Below are 16,530 nucleotides of genomic sequence, written 5' to 3' on the forward strand. Positions count from 1 at the left end.
TCCCATCTCTCTCTCTCTCTCTCTCTCTCTCTCTCTCTCTCTCTCTCTCTCTCTCTCTCTCTTTCTTTTTGGTGAGGCAATTGGGGTTAAGTGACTTGCCCAGGGTCACACAGCTAGTAAGTGTTTAGTGCCTGAGGCCGGATTTGAACTCAGGTACTCCTGACTCCAGGGTGCTTTATCCACCGCACCACCTAGCTGCCCCTCCTATCCCATCTCAATACTACTCTCTGTTTTCACTTAACCTTTCCTTTTCTCTTTCTGCTCTCAGCATGAAGTGGCCCTTCCTCCTCGCCAAGACTGATCTTTTCACTTGTGCTCATCCCATCTCCTCAGGGACCTTTTTTCCCTTTTCTTCTCTAATCTCTTCCTTAAAAAAAAAATGACCCTTTCATTTCTGCTTACAAACATGCTCAGGTCTCCCCATCATTTAAAAAAACAGCTTGACCCTGCTTCCCCTTCAAACCATTATTTTTTTTCCCCTTCCAGGACAAACTGCTTGGATTTTCCTAGAGGAACATCTTGATCTCACTCTTGCTCCTATCATAGCTATTTTGTACCATATTTATTTGTGTACATGCCCCATTAGAATGTGATAAATCCTCAAGGGCAGGGAACTAGGTCATCTTCACATGACTAATACAGAGGACATCACCACAGTATTCTATGTATCCCTCCCCCTGCCCCTTCAAGTAAAGTGCTGTTGAGTTCTTTCAATCATGTCCAACTCTTCGTGACCCTATTTTGGGGGTTTTCTCAGCAGAAATACTGGTTTGCCATTTCTTTCTCCAGCTCATTTCACAGATGAGGAAACAAGGCAAACAGGGTTAAGTGACTTGCCCAAGGTCACAAAACTAGTAAGTGTGTGAGGCCAGATTTGACCTCAGGAAGATGAGTCTTCATGACTCCAAGCCCAGTGCTTTATATCCACTGCACCACCTAGTTGCCCCTCACATAGAGCAGATGCTTAATATGTGTTTGTTGAATTAAATGCACTGCTTAAGTTCTAAAAGGGGTAGTCTAAATTCATTAACCCCACTTTGGAGTGTCTCTACTTGTTCAGAAGCTTTCCCTGACATCAAACATAAGTCTGTTGTTCCTGCTTCTACCCCCTAGGGATAAATAACAAACTCATTCCCTCTACTATATGACAACCCTTCAAAGTCTTGGCCATCCTGTCTTACCTCCTCCTTTTCTCCAGCCAGAACCCCTCCCATCTCCTCAGTTCTTCCCAGTTTTCTCATATCTCCCTTCCACATGCAATGCAGAACTCTCACCTGCCCCTTAGAAGAGCGAGCAACAAATTTCTAATTGGCTGAATTCTGCTATCTAGTTACCAAAGGGCTCAGTTCTGCACCAAAACGAATTCCTTCATCAAAATGAATGAAGCTAAGTTAAAGAGGTTTTGTTATAATAGGATGGAGGGGGCAGCATACCTTTATGAGGAAAGGGGGGTGGGGAGAAGTATGCCTTCACATTACTTAATCAATACAACCCAGATATCTAGATAGCAGATATCATTTTTGTTTGAGAGGAAAGATAACATTTTTCTGGACCCTCTACTTATATTTCTTGAGAAATAACTTCACATTCTTTATTCTACTATTGAATATCAAATATGTGTTGAGTCTTACACTCAACATACTTGGTTTCAAATCACCAAACAGCATTGGAAAGAACTGGTCAAGAGACTCTGGGTCAAATCCTAGGGCATATGACCTCAGACAAGTCACCTAGCCTCTCAGATGATGTTACACCTTATTAGGTAGGCTTGTCTTGCTTAGCATTCCTCAGGAAGGGGGTGGGTGGAAAGGAGGGAAAAATTTTAGCTTGTGTAGCCTCAAGGGATTAATATAAATTCAGTGGCCAACACTTTGCCAGCGTTCATTGTACTGCTGACCAGGGTATTTTAAAACCAAAGGATTAGACAAGACTGCCAAGCAAACCTGAGACTGCCCATATGGGTGATAAACTTCTCCAGGTCAGGGCTGTTCTGCCTGTGGTTGCAGGAGTAGCAGGCCCTTCCTTCTTTAGTTATCTGGGGATGCCCAAACTGCCAGAGAAACCACAGTTACTTGGATGCCAGAGACACCTGACACAAGTGACAGATAAGGTGGGAGACAGTGCTGTTTGTGCTGGAGGAGGAGTAGTGGAAGTCTGGGTCAGTAAATATCCTAGGAAAAGGCCCAGAAGTCTCCTAATTGAATACTCTGATGGTCTGCTTACAGAAACACCAGAAACTTGAGGGGGCGGTGTTGGAAAGATAATCCCTCCCCTTTCTCCACTGACTTTGGGACTGTGCATTTGTTGGGGGGGGAGGGTCATCACCTGAAGTTGAGAAGAAAATCATTGGGAAATGGAGACATGAGCCACTTTGTTTTTTTGGGTTTTTTTGCAGGGCAATGGGGGTTAAGTGACTTGCCCAGGGTCACACAGCTAGTAAGTGTCAAGTGTCTGAGGCCGGATTTGAACTCAGGTACTCCTGAATCCAGGGCCGGTGCTTTATCCACTACGCCACCTAGCCGCCCCCTCATGAGCCACTTTAAAAAGATTTTTTAAAAGTTTTTATGCCTAAGAATATTATTTTTGGATATTCAAACTTGGATGAAATTTTGAACCCAAAATGATTATTTTATTAAGTTTTTAAAATACCCTCTGAAAAATGCATTTCTTTATTTTAGGCATTGTTCAAGCTGGGTCAGCCAGCTGGTCAATAAACATTTATGAAATGCTTACTACGTGCCAGACACCATGCTAAGTGCTGGAGACACCAAGAAAGACAAAAGAGAGTTCCTGTCCATGAGGAGTTTACAATGTAGTATGGGAAACAATTGTGTATAAACAAGCTATGCAGGATAAACTGGAAATAAGAGAGAGAAGACATTAGAATGAAAGGGGATTGGGAATGCTTAGGTGCCAAAATATAATGAAGACATACACTGGAAATCACTTATGTACTCAGGTGAATTAACCACCTAGTATGATTTCCAGAATAAGGAGTCTAAGCTCTGGATTTCAGATCATGAGAATCAGCAGTGTGTCCTAGGAAAAGAATTTGCTCCGGCTCACTCGAGGTTACTATTAACGATGTATGTACCTGGTGACAATTCACACACCATGACACATCTATGTGGGTTTTACACATCTCCCTTACTTCAGTGCACTCTTCTATAATGGGAAATTGTGGTTCTAGGACTAGACTAGACTAAATAGCTTGATAATTAAAGATCCGTGAGATCTATTGAACTTGACAACTTCGGTGTTTGTTGCTGAACTGAACTAAGGCTGGACACGTTTATTAATATGAAGTTTTGCTCTCCCTAACGGAGGTACTTGGAATCAGGGCCATCTCCATTCATCTTGATCTATATCTTGCCGCTGGACCCAGATGGCTCTGGATGAGAGAATGAGGCTGGTGACTCTGCACAGCCCTTCATCACTTAAATCCAATTCATGACAAATTGCAAAAGACATCTGTCACGGTCCTCCTCAAGAATGAAGGACAAACAGGGGCAGCTAGGTGGCGCAGTGGATAGAGCACCGGCCCTGGAGTCAGGAGTACCTGAGTTCGGATCCGGCCTCAGACACTTAACACTTACTAGCTGTGTGACCCTGGGCAAGTCACTTGGCCCCAATTGCCTCACTAAAAAAAAAAAAAAAAAAAAAAAAAAAAAAAAGAATGAAGGACAAACAACAACAATGAATCACCTTTGTAATTTCAGAATATGTCTAGAACCCACTGCCAAATCCCATTTTATCCAGTTTCATGACAGTGGTAATCTCTGCAGGGAAGGATGCTTCTCAAACACCCTTTTACATCCAGATTTGTGAAACATCGTTCACTAACCATATTTTTAAAAAAAATTTTTTTTTGAACACCAGATGTAGCTGAGAGAAAACTATGCAGGTACTGGGAGGCTGGGTTTATGCATGTGAGGTCTGGGCTGGTCGTTACAGCTAAGTGCGCCATCTGGTGGCTCATACTCTCAATAGCTACTCAACAGTATTCTGGGCAGGTGCCAGGGCACTGCTGCCCCACACCAGTTCTCCTTCCTCCAGTGCCAACTAAAGGACAGATGCTTCTACACAGAAGAAAACGACCAGCACTCCTTACATATAAAGGAGGATAATAATTCCAGCAGCATTTGCCCCATTGGGTTGTTTCAAAGCACTATAAATGTGAACTACTGTCATAATGTCCCATCAGATGTAGAGACCAATGATCCGGTGCACAAAGAAGGAACTGATCAGCAGACAATTCTGCTTGTTTAACTCCACCAACTCCCCCTCTCTTTACTCAGCTTTTTGTCGTCCTATTGGCTATAGCTATTTTGTTCACAGTTCCAGATCTGTGACTCACCTCCTTAGGCTTTGTCTTTGCTCAACCAATGTCTTTTCAAAATCAACACTTATAGACCTAAAGTGCTCACATTTCTGCTGAGCTCCCAGATTTAGCACCTTTGGTTCATTAATGATATTGACCCATGGTGTTTTTTCTGTGTTTAATCTTTCCCAAGTTTAGGTATCAGATTATATTTGTCTCATGAAAGGGTTATGGTAGGGTGCTTTCTTTTCTCAATTTTTTGAGACTAAATTAGGAATTATGGATGTTAACTATTCTTTGAAAGTTTGATAGAATTCTCCAGTGAATCCATCAGATCTAGGAGTTTTTCCTCTGGTAGTTTCTTTTTTCTTTTTTTTGTGTGTGAGGCAATTGGGGTTAAGTGACTTGCCCAGGGTCACACAGCTAGTAAGTGTCAAGTGTCTGAGGGTGGATTTGAACTCAGGTACTCCTGAATCCAGGGCCGGTGCTTTACCACTGCGCCATCTAGCTGCCCCCTTTTGGGCTTGTTTTAAGGCTGGCCAGTTCTCTTCTAATATTCCCTTCATTATGGTGTTAAGGTTTTTTAGTCCTGTCATGTTCTTTTGGGAGACCTATGATCCTTAGGGTTGTCTCTACACATCCTGTCTTTTGAGATTCCTATGTTTTGCTTGCATAGTGAGCATATTTTCTCTTAATGATTTTGTTTTCTGCTTTTCTTCTTCTAGGTTCCATGTATTTGCATTCCCAATCTATTCTTCTCTCTTTTGCTTCTTTAGTGAGGCTTGCCATCACACATTCAAGTTTTTCTATTCTGCTTATCATTTTTGCTGTATGAGACAAAAATTCAGCTTTCATAATTTTCGTTTCTCTTTTAAACCACTCAGGAATGGCACATTGCGGTTTTATGTTCTCCTTAAATTCCACAGGGTCCTCTGTCTGTCTCATCAAGTATTAGATCACTTTCCTTCATTTTGCATTGTGCTTTCTTTGGGGGCTGGATCTCAGAATGTCTTAGCCTTCTCCCACAATGGGCAGTTCATGGTTCACCAGCTTTGATCTCTGCCCCAGTTGACTTTTGGGAGGTCAGAAAAAGCCCCAGCTAGGTGCTGCGCTTTTTCTCTCAGGCTTGGTGGTGTTGCACAACCCCCTACATGTACAGTTTTCCGTCACAGTGACCTGTCCCACTCCCTCTGTTCCTTAGTTCTTTGGCCCAGCACAAGTTCAGAGCCTGCTTTTCCTGGCAAAGGAAGTTCAGAGCTTTTTGCAGTGCTAGTGCTTCCACGCTGCAGTCCCCAGCAGGCTTTGGCTCCTAAAGGGCTGTGACAAAGCTGTCTGTCAAGGTCCAGGCAAACTTCTGCAGCCTGGAGCCAGGATCTCTACCGCACTGGAAAGAGGGAGGAAGAACTAGGACGTAGGTATGAATTTTGATGTAAGCCTGTGTTGTGTCCTTGGTTCTACTAGAGTGGTTAATCGCTAGCAGTGTGGAGGAGGGGTGTGCGGTTAGCTCAGGATCAGTGTCAATTCCTAGATGTGGGTGCTTTGTTTTGTTTTTAACGGTGTTTGGGATTCTGGACATCTTGGACCATGGAAACAGCTGAAACTGATTCATCTTTGGCACATAATTTCTCTTTTGGGGAGGTTTGAGACACTGTAGGGAATCAGAGAAAATGTATAGTCCATGTTATAAGATTAGGTCTGACAGCCTTGAGCCCCTCACAATGGTATCCCGGTAAGGGAGGCTGTAAGCTTATAGAACATACGCATGGAAAAATACTGACAATAATGTTTTTCAAAGTTTAGCACGAGTGTGTCCCCCAAATAATATTTTGTCTACCACCAGCTTGTCTTTCTCTTTGATAATGACCCCCCCCAAATAGTATTTTGTCCTGACCTGTGATATGCAAATTCGTCAGCTCCATGGGGGGCACTTAAAATTATAGTTCATGAACCCCATTCTCAGAAGGGCACCTTGAAATGCCTCCTTCTTGATGAATGGACCCATGTCTCTGTGTTCCCCAATATATCACCTTCCTCCCATGAGTTATATTATATGTTAGTGTATATGCCTGAGTTGTATGTTGGGGCCCCCTTCCTGTCTCCCTTTACCCCTCTTTTCCCCTGCTTCTAAGAGCTTTGCATTGAACTGATTCTTAATGTCTTACACATTATTCTCAGCATCCAAACTCAGTTAAGGGGTTATTTACCCCAACACTCTGGTTGGTCCATGGGCCTTCCCTTATAATAAAGCAGGTCCCTGGACAAAGACTTAATGACAACTACACCTGCGCTAGGGGAGTAAGGCAGAGTGAGCCCAGTTGCAGAAAGCAAGGATCAACAGAGGAATCCTATGTCCTCCCAGGAGGGATTCCCTTATGCCAGAAGATGTACACAAAGTAGTGTGTAATCTTGTTGCTCACAACCACGGATAGGTTTCAAGTGCATTTGTGAATCTGGATAAGGAAAAAAAAAGGTACGTCCTTATTTTTACTAACCCTTAACTGAAATTTAGTATTTCCTTCAATTATTTAAAAACATTCTAAGACGGCTTCATGAAACTGCTGAAGGGGTTAAGAGCCCTTTGCTCTAGAAGGAGCTCTTCAGCTCGACATTAACACTGTTGGGCCCACTGTTGTCTGCTCCTGGCACGATTGCTTCAAGCTGGTAGAAGCAGTCCTTTGGCACTGATTTCTTCCTCCACCTCCTTCCCAGTCTCCAGGATCAAAGAACAAGAGCTAAGCATTATAGGAGAAGCAGAATGTATGGCTCCTGTTCTCACTGGCCTTTTAAGCTAGAGAAGGAAGATGCTGCTGCTGCTGGAAAGTGCCCGAGGCCACTCCAGGCTCCATTCTCTTCCTTCTCTAATCCGTCATACACTGTCATATCAATCTTCCTAAAACATACCTCTGTGCACATCAACCCTCTGGTGAGAAACTTTCAGCTAGAGGATAAAGTCTAAACTCTTTAGCCTGGTATTCAAAGCTACCCACAATCTCCCCCTACCTACCTCTCCACATTTAACTCCTACTACTCCCAAACTGGTCCACTCACTGTTTTCTGCATAGTCCATGTCCATCCCTGCCTGCAGGGGGATTCTTCCTTCGACTACTGGCCTTCCCCTATGATTCTGCACTTGTCTGCCTCTGTCCCTTGGTGCCTAATGAGCCTTACTGACCCTACCCCCATCCCATCCTATAATGTGCCCGTCCATTTCCTACTGAATCCTTTAAAACTCAAGCAAAAGATGACCTTTTCCAGGAATCTTTCCACAATCCCTGCTTTAACAATGATTCTGTCCTTGGATATCACAACACTTTATTTACCTTTCTCCCAGACATTTGTCCAGGGAATGCCGTTCAGTAGAAAACCAATTTCCAGAAGGTATGAGAATGCTACTGAAATAGTTCCATATGAGTTCAAATGTATACATACATTTATTGAGGGATCATTGTACCAATCTAGGAAATTTGATTCAGGGCCTTGGGAATGCAAAGAGGCCAAATAGTAATGTCCTGTGCTATTTTAAAATAACATACCTTTTGCTTTATGCAATAAAATTTCACGAATAAATGTGTTCTGCCATGCTAAGATACACAGGGAATTTTTTGTTTGTTTGTTTTTTTGGTGAGGCAATTGGGGTTGACTTGCCCAGGGTCACACAGCTAGTAAGTGTTAAGTGTCTGAGGTCGGATTTGAACTCAGGTCCTCCTGCCTCCAAGGCCGGTGCTCTATCCACTGCGCCACCTAGCTAACCCAAAGGGTATTTTTTATTCAGGAAATACAAAATTTAAAATTTTTGTACTGTAAATTTCACCATGTGGTCCATCTATGGCAAAGATAGAAGGAAGGGATGAAAGCATGGAATACGCAGAGGTAGAGAACAAATTAGTAAGTACTTATTAGATACCTATAATGTGCCAGGCATTTGTGCAAGCACTGGCGATAACAGTATTAAGAATGAAATAACGTTTACTCGCTAGAAGTTTATGTTCTATGGGGGGGGGAGGGGGGCATATATAACATATACACTCAGTGATTCAAGTAAGTGCCAGACATTATACTTAAGCACTGAAGACACACAGAAAGGCAAAAGACAGTCTCTGCCCTCAAGAAACCCACAATCTAATGGAAGAGACAACATGCAAATAATTATGTACCAATGAGATATAGATAAGAAAAACAGCAATGATTAAGAGAAAGGGAGGAAGCTAGATGGCGCAGTGGATAAAGCACCAGCCCTGGCTTCAGGAGGACCTGAGTTCAAATCCGGACTCACAGACTTGACACTTACTAGCTATGTGGCCCTGGGCAAGTCACTTAACCCCAATTGCCTCACCAAAAAAACCAAAAACCAAAACAAACCAAGAGAGAGAGAGAGAGAGAGAGAGGGAGGAAGGCACCAGACTTAAGGACTGGGAAAGTATCCTGAAAAGAAGGCCAGATTTTAGCTGTGACCTGAAGGAAGCCAGAGAAGCCATGAGGCAGAGATGAGGGCAAGAGCATTCTAATCATGGAGGATAGCCCGGGAAAATGCCCCTCATCTGCAATGGAGTGTCTTGTTCCAGGAACAACGAGGAGGCCGGTATCACTGGACTGAAGAGTGGGGGGTGGGGGGGAGGGGGGGCGTGATGTGGAAGGCCAGAAAGGTAAAGGGCGGGGGCAGGGGGCAGGTTATGACGGGCTTTGAACAACAGACGGAAGACTTTGTATTTGATTCTGGAAGTGATAGGGAGGCATTGGCGCTTAATGAGTAGAGGATCACATGATCAGTTCTGCCCTTTCGGGAGATCACGGGGCAGCTGGGCGGACAACGGATCAGAGTGACAAGTTCTGTGGCACTCAGGCCCACCAGCTGGCTACTGCCCTTGTGTGAGGGGTGCCTGTGTCAGAGGAGAGAAGGGGGCATATTTGAGAGAAGTGAGAATGTTAAATTGGCAGGTCTTGGTATCAGATTGGATATGGAGGGTGAGAAAGAGTGGGGAGTCAAGGATGACATCTAGGTTGCAAACCTGGGGGAATGGGAAGGTGTCTTCCATAGTAACAGGGAAGTAATGGGAAATTTGAGGGGGAGAGGGAAGATTTCAGCTTCGGAATATTAAATTTTAAGTTAAATGCAATATTAAATATCTACAGCGTGTCTGATGGGTAGCTGGAGATGTAAGACTAGAGATCAGGAGAGAGGTTAGGGCTGGATAAGTAGATTTGAGAATCACCAGCATAGAGATGATAACTGAATCCATAGGAATTGATGAAATAAAATGAAATGGTATAGCACGAGAAAAGAAGACAGCCCTGAATAGAACTTAGGAGATATTCCTGGTCAGTGGACATGACCTGCATGAAGAACCAGCAAAGGTGACTGAGAGGGAGGAATCAGGTAAGGGAATAACCAGGAGATAGTAATGTCACAAAAACTTGGAGAAGGAGAAAGGGGTGATCAACAGTGTTAAAGGCTGCAGAAATATTAAAAAGGATGAGGACTGAGAAAAAACATCATACTCATTATTAAGTTTTTTTTTTCTGAAAAACATATGTTATTTATTTATAATTGCCACTTATTGAATTTGGCAATCAAGAGACCATTAGTAACCACACAGCATACAAGTAGGTTGGAAAGAGGGACATTAGCAGTTGGAGGTGCCAAGAAAGGCTTCATGCAAGAGACCTTCCTTGAGCTGCACCTTAAAGGAGGAGGAAGACTATGTGACAAAAGGAAAAAGAGAGTTAATTTTGAGCTTACAGGATGGACAGTGCAAAGTCACTGGGTTGGAGTGTCCTTTGTGAGGAACAGAGAGAAAGCCAGTTTGGCTGGATTACAGAGTGGTGAAGGGTTATTACTCTTTAAATGAACACATTCATTGTTGTAACCCTGTTTCTTTGCATACATTGCTGATGTGGACTTTCCTCCTGAGTCTTGCCGAGAAAGCAATCACAACCTTTAGTGAACAAAGATTTAGTTTCTTGCTTCATTTTCATTGCTATAAAGCCATTTGGTTCAGCAGCTGCATCTGGAAGATGCCTCTATGAAGATCCCAATTCCTTTATTGTTATTTGTTTGTTTGTTTGCAGGGCAATGAGGGTTAAGTGACTTGCCCAAGGTCATACAGCTAGTAAGTGTCAAGTGTCTGAGACTGGATTTGAACTCAGGTCCTCCTGAATCCAGGGCCAGTCAGTGTTTTATCTACTGCCATCTAGCTGCCTCCTCCCAACTCCTTTAGTGGAAATTTTTACTTTGGCTACTATTTGCTTTAGAAGTAATCCCTGTGGAAAATTATTTTTGCTTTCTTTAGATGACATTTCAAATTATTTTCTTTACATGTGTAATTTTAGAGTTAGCCCATTCTTCCTGATTCCTTTTTATTGTCTAGTCTCAATTGCTGCTAGCCAGAAGAAACTTGCTTTCTCTTAGAAGATTATCTGGGCAGCTAGGTGGCACAGTGGATAAAGCACCAGCCCTGGATTCAGGAGGACATGAGTACAAATCCGGTCTCAGACACTTGACACTTACTAGCTGTGTGACCCTGGGCAAGTCACTTAACCCTCCTTGCCCCGCAAAAAAAAAAAAAAAAAAAGAAGAAGATTATCTGAAGTCTTCAGAGAAAGACAGCAAAGATGTTAAATAACAGACTTTTCTTTTTCTTTGTTTTATGGCATAATCTTTTCTCTTTTTTGATTTGTGAAATCATATAAATTCATAAATCCTAAGAAGGTAAATGAATTACTGGACATATATTTTGCTAATCCATTTCTTTTGTGAACCTAATGCAATCAAAATTATTGACCTCAACTTATGTCAGGGTAAAGAATTTTCAGGCTCTAATTAAAAACAGTTATTATTTAAATAATATTACCAATATAAAATGTAGCTAAGATGCCTAATATGCATTTAAATCTGATACAGGTTGGTAGACTGCAGCATTTAAATATCAAATTCATTTATTAAATTAGTTTAAAAAACCTAACTACAAAAGCAATTTGCAATCTCTATTCTGATCATCCAAATTTAATTATGAGTCAAACTATAGAAAGCATTCTTTTGCTCTGGTGTAATTCAAATAAATGATTAATGGCTGGTCATTTTTGTCTTAAAGTTTCTGTGAAAATTTTACTTCATATATTTTTTTAAAAGAAGGCCTTGCTGAAAATGTTACTCTTGGCTTCTTACCAAAACATTGTAAAAAGTAATGTAAAAATATTTCTGAAGTGAGACACGTATATGAAATGCACTAGAAAAACACAAAGCATCATTATTGTTAATGGTTCAGGAAGGAGCAAATTTTCTGATTCATTTACACTATCTTAAGAAATGAAGATTAAAAAAAAAAGATATAGGCCCCATATTACCCCACAGTAACATGATATATTATTAGGAAGTTGTATTTGGCTCAGTTGTCTTTTCAGGAAATCATCAAGGAAATTGTTATTTGTTATTTAAGACCTAAAATGTCTCAGAACTGACAAAAAATACGTAAGTTTAAACTAAAAATGTAGGAGAAAGAGTTAAAATTAATTTTTGGGGCGGCTAGGTGGCGCAGTGGATAAAGCACCGGCCCTGGATTCAGGAGTACCTGAGTTCAAATAGGGCCTCAGACACTTGACACTTACTAGCTGTGTGACCCTGGGCAAGTCACTTAACCCCCATTGCCACGCCCCCCCCAATTAATTGCTGAATGTATAACAAAAGATGAAATAATAGGTGGTTATTGTAAACACCATTTAAATGTAGAATCTCAAACACAGTTTGACAGTATACAATATGCTCAAGTGGGTCTGATCATATCAATATAGGCATTCCCTCCGTACCTCCTGGAGTCCTCCTATAAAATTTATAATAGGATCCAGTGAAAATGGTAGGGGCCTGCCTTGAGTTCTGATATCTTGGAATTACCAAGTGAAGCAGTCAGGCTATCCACCATTTATCCCTTGTTCTTGTCAGATGACAAGAACATCTCTTTTCCAATCATACAGTTCTTTCATGATGTTCTTTACACCTCTTAATTACTTACTTGTAATGTTACAGCCTACTCATACCCACCACACACCTCTCCATTACCATTTGGAAATCTACAATGCCATTTCTTCAAAGGTTGTAGCACTCCATTACTTACAACTCCACAATATCAATGGAAGAATACTGGTATTAAAAATATAAACCTTGGGCAGCTAGGTGGCGCAGTAGATAGAGTACCGGCCCTGGATTCAGTGGGATCTGAGTTCAAATTCGGCCTCGGACACTTGACACTTACTAGCTGTGTGATCCTGGGCAAGTCACTTAACCCCAATTGCCTCACCAAAAAAACCAACAAAACAAAAGCAAAAAAAAAAAAAAAAAAGAGAGAGCCTTTAGTTCAGGAAGAAACTGAGGAACCATTCAAAGAACTTTGTAATTTTCCCAAAGGCAATCCAGCTCGGTTTTTCCTTCTTCAGCTTTGGGCCCAACTTATTTTTCATTTATAGCACTGGTGTATACTGATGGCCAATCACTACAGGTTATCAGTTCTTTTTTTTTTTTTTTTGTGAGGCAATTGGGGTTAAGTGACTTGCCCAGGGTCACACAGCTAGTAAGTGTTAAGTGTCTGAGGCCAGATTCGAACTTAAGTACTCCTGACTCCAGGGCTGGTGCTCTATCCACTGTGTCATCTAGCTGCCCCACACTATGGGTTATCTATACAACTGCATTTCAGTCTAGATAATAGACTTGGTGTTCCCAGTGTGAATAGTTAGGACAAACTCTTTTGAATGAATAGTAATCTCATTTAGGAGGCTCTGCAATGTTCCAGAGCTTGAAGCAACCAAGACAATGTTAAGTGCAAACAGAAGCATATGGAGACCTTCACCTTCCATAAGGAATCCTTTGACTTAAACCCTATGCTGCTGTATCCTCTCCAAGATACTTTTGAATACCTTCAGCAAGTATAAATTCACTATTTTATTCCTTGTTTAATTTTAATTTTCAGAAGGCTGAATAAACTTAGTTGACATATCTTTTTTTAAAAAACATTTTCATTTAAAATAATTTTTTTTGTGGGGCAATGAGGGTTGACTTACCCAAAGTCACACAGCAAGTAAGTGTCAAGTGTCTGAGGCCGGATCTGAACTCAGGTACTCCTGAATCCAGGGCCACCTAGCCACCCAGCTGAGAGATCTTTCAAGAAATCTGACATCATATATATATATATATATATATATATGTATGTATGTATAAAAGATGTGATCTACTGTGTAATGTCATTTGTTAAAGCCTGACTTGACTGTGATATTGAAAAGGATTGTAGAAATTATGAGCAGTATTGTCCCATAATACAATGACAAACAGTAAAGATTAAAAAGTAAGTTTAAAGAAAGCTTGGCAAGAGACCTTACTATGCCATGTTATCCCAAAACATTTAAGGATGAAAAAAAGAGCAAATGAAAGATGGAAAGGATCTACTAAGATTTTTATAACCAAGTCTTTTCACCATTAAAGAGCACGAAACCACCATATTTGAACTCTAACATCACACACATGCTAGATGTGCTTATAGAGGAAACTGAAATTGCCTGAAGCAGTTGGATTGAACTAAGTATTTGAAGAGATCTGTGCTAGAGAAGACACAATTTTAAGGGCACTGAAGAATCAATTCTCATGAGATCTGAAGGAAGGAAAAATAACAAAGACATGGAAAAAAAATCTCAAACCCGATTATGACTAAATGAATGAAAAAGCACTTAAGTGTTTACTATATGCTGGGCATGGTACTAAGTCCTGGGTATACAAATACAAAAGCAAGGCAATTAATTCTTGCTTACATCCTCCTTGGCGGGGAAAGCATGTATAGGAAAGGTGGTAAGTGAAGGGAAGTCTATCTGAGTTATAGCAATCAGGTGAGTTGATTAAAATGGCATTCGGTTGACACACCCTTTCCAGAGACAATGGGTGAGAATATTGGCTTGTTTACTGAGGGGGGAGGGTGCTAGATAGCAGGGCTAATGGGCTAAGGTGAACAGCTAGGTAGGGTGTAAAATAGTCTGGTATGATAGTCTGGAATTGGATAGATATAATGGACCAGTTGAGTTTTTGCTTGCTCATTCATTTACCAATCAGGGTAGATAGAGGTTTCAAAGTTGAGGTAAATGAGTTCCCCCATGGATAGAGGACATTTGTTAATTTTGTTGGGCTTTTTTGTTTTTCTCTTATTCATATCTAGAGGTGCCATTCCAGCTCAGGAGGAAGGAAGCAGGGCAATATCTTATTACCCAAAAACTTCACAGTACAATATTTTTTTTTTTTTAGTGAGGCAATCAGGCTTAAGTGACTTGCCCAGGGTCACACAGCTAGTAAGTGTCAAGTGTCTGAGGCCAAATCTGAACTCAGGTCCTCCTGAATCCACTGCGCCACCTAGCTGCCCCACAATAATTTTTTAAAAAGAAAAACCAAGGGGGCAGCTAGGTGGCGCAGTGGATAGAGCACCAGCCCTGGATTCAGGAGGACCTGAATTCAGATCTGGCCTCAGACACTTGACACTTACTAGCTGTGTGACCCTGGGCAAGTCACTTAAGCCAGATTGCATCACCAAAAATAAATAAATAAATAAAAACCAGACTGGGCTCAACAGTCCCCAAATCAAAACGAAACATACAAACTGTGCTAAACTGAACATATTGTAATCTTTCTCAAAATGGCAGCTTCACTTAGTTATTATATTGAGAAACTGAGACTTCTGAAGGATTTATCTTTCACAAAGAAATAAGTGTGAATTTTAAAAAATGGGAATGATAAAGTCCAAAATCTTTGGAGTACTTCTGTTATCCAAGATATAAAGGAGGAGAATAGGAATGCAAAATCAGTAACAGGCATGAGATAGTGCTCTCACTTACTTCTTTGTTCCCTCTGATGTACTGCTCTTTCTTTAGGTTATTGGCAAATTAGAACATTTCCCCTAAGTTGGTAAAGTGATTAATTAACTATGAACCTCAGATGAGCTGATCAAACAGTAATTTTTTTCAGGTGCATAATTCAAACATATTAATGGCTGTTGTTCATCTTACAAATTTTTTAGTTTTGTTAAAAGAAATATGCTCAAATAGTTTCCTAGGTAGATCAATCAGGTGTCTTCTCAGGGGGTAAATGGATCTACAACTCTATTCTGCAAACTGTAAACAGCCCATATTCCTTTCTTATGTTATAAGAAGTCAAAGCCTAATATCTCTCTCTCTTTTGGGGGGGGGGGGGCGGGACAATGAGAGTTAAGTGACTTGCCCAGGGTCACACTGCTAGTGTCAAGTGTCTAAGACTGGATTTGAACTCAGGTCCTCCTGAATTCGGGCTGGTGCTTTATCAACTGCACCACCTAGCTGCCCCCCTAATATCTCAATTTGTAATTAGCAGTAAACAGCACAATCACAGAATGTTAGAGCTATAAGGGGCTTCAGAATCCAACTTCCACACGTTATAGATAAAGTTTTCTCTGGGACCACCTATGATTCAAATTGGTACCAACAATTACACTGTTTTAAACAACAACAAAAACTTTCTCTCTGCCTCTAGTGTTCCAGGGTGACCAAGTCACCAAATATTTCCATGATTCAATGAGGGTCCATCGGTTTAGTTTGAATAAATACTTTTGAGGATTCCCCTCTCTGGAGAATATAAAAACATGTAATTGGGGGGGAAAGGCAGTAAAAACATACACATATAAGCTATATTCTTATTTCAAAAGAGAATTTCTCAATGACCATGCTTAAAACTGATATCAGCCATTATCCTTCAACATAAACAGACATCATCATGAAATAGAAAATGAAACTATAAATGATGAGCCACCGAAAACCTGATATTGAAGAAGTCGTCCTTTACCAAAAGTCTACCTTGCTCTGAGGGAAAAAGGCAATAATTTTTTACTCCTGAATTTAATTTGCAACCGTATAGTCTATGTTTTATGCATTACATTACATTTTTGTTCCAAACTGATTTCTAGGATGGTGCAACCAACATGACTCCATCAACAGTACATCAATGTACCTCCTGTTTTCCTGCAACCACTCAAACATTTGTCATTTACCTTTTTATTTTTTGTCAGTTTTATAAATCTGACAGACATGAGGTAGAAAAGTTGCTTTAATTTACATTTCTTTTGTTATTAGTGATTTGAAAAGATTTTTTCATATGGCTTCAGATAGCTTATTCCCTTGAGAACTGCCCACTCATTTCTTTTGCCCATTTACCAATTGGG

General features: G+C 40.9%; 2 protein-coding genes across 4 annotated transcripts in view; one reads left to right on the forward strand and one right to left on the reverse strand.

Moving 5' to 3' along the window:
• ALG14 (ALG14 UDP-N-acetylglucosaminyltransferase subunit) overlaps positions 1–16,530 on the reverse strand; it is a 120,559-nt gene that overhangs the window by 90,805 nt on the left and 13,224 nt on the right. The window lies entirely within an intron of this gene.
• The window catches only part of LOC122756343 (TLC domain-containing protein 4-like), a 153,834-nt gene continuing 142,914 nt past the window's right edge, over positions 5,611–16,530 (forward strand). The window contains exon 1 of the mRNA XM_044005595.1: positions 5,611–5,736. The gene's annotated coding sequence lies outside the window, so the exon portion shown is untranslated. The remainder of the gene's footprint in view (positions 5,737–16,530) is intronic.

Source organism: Dromiciops gliroides, chromosome 4, assembly GCF_019393635.1.
Source record: "Dromiciops gliroides isolate mDroGli1 chromosome 4, mDroGli1.pri, whole genome shotgun sequence".
In the NCBI taxonomy this organism is placed as follows: domain Eukaryota; kingdom Metazoa; phylum Chordata; class Mammalia; order Microbiotheria; family Microbiotheriidae; genus Dromiciops; species Dromiciops gliroides.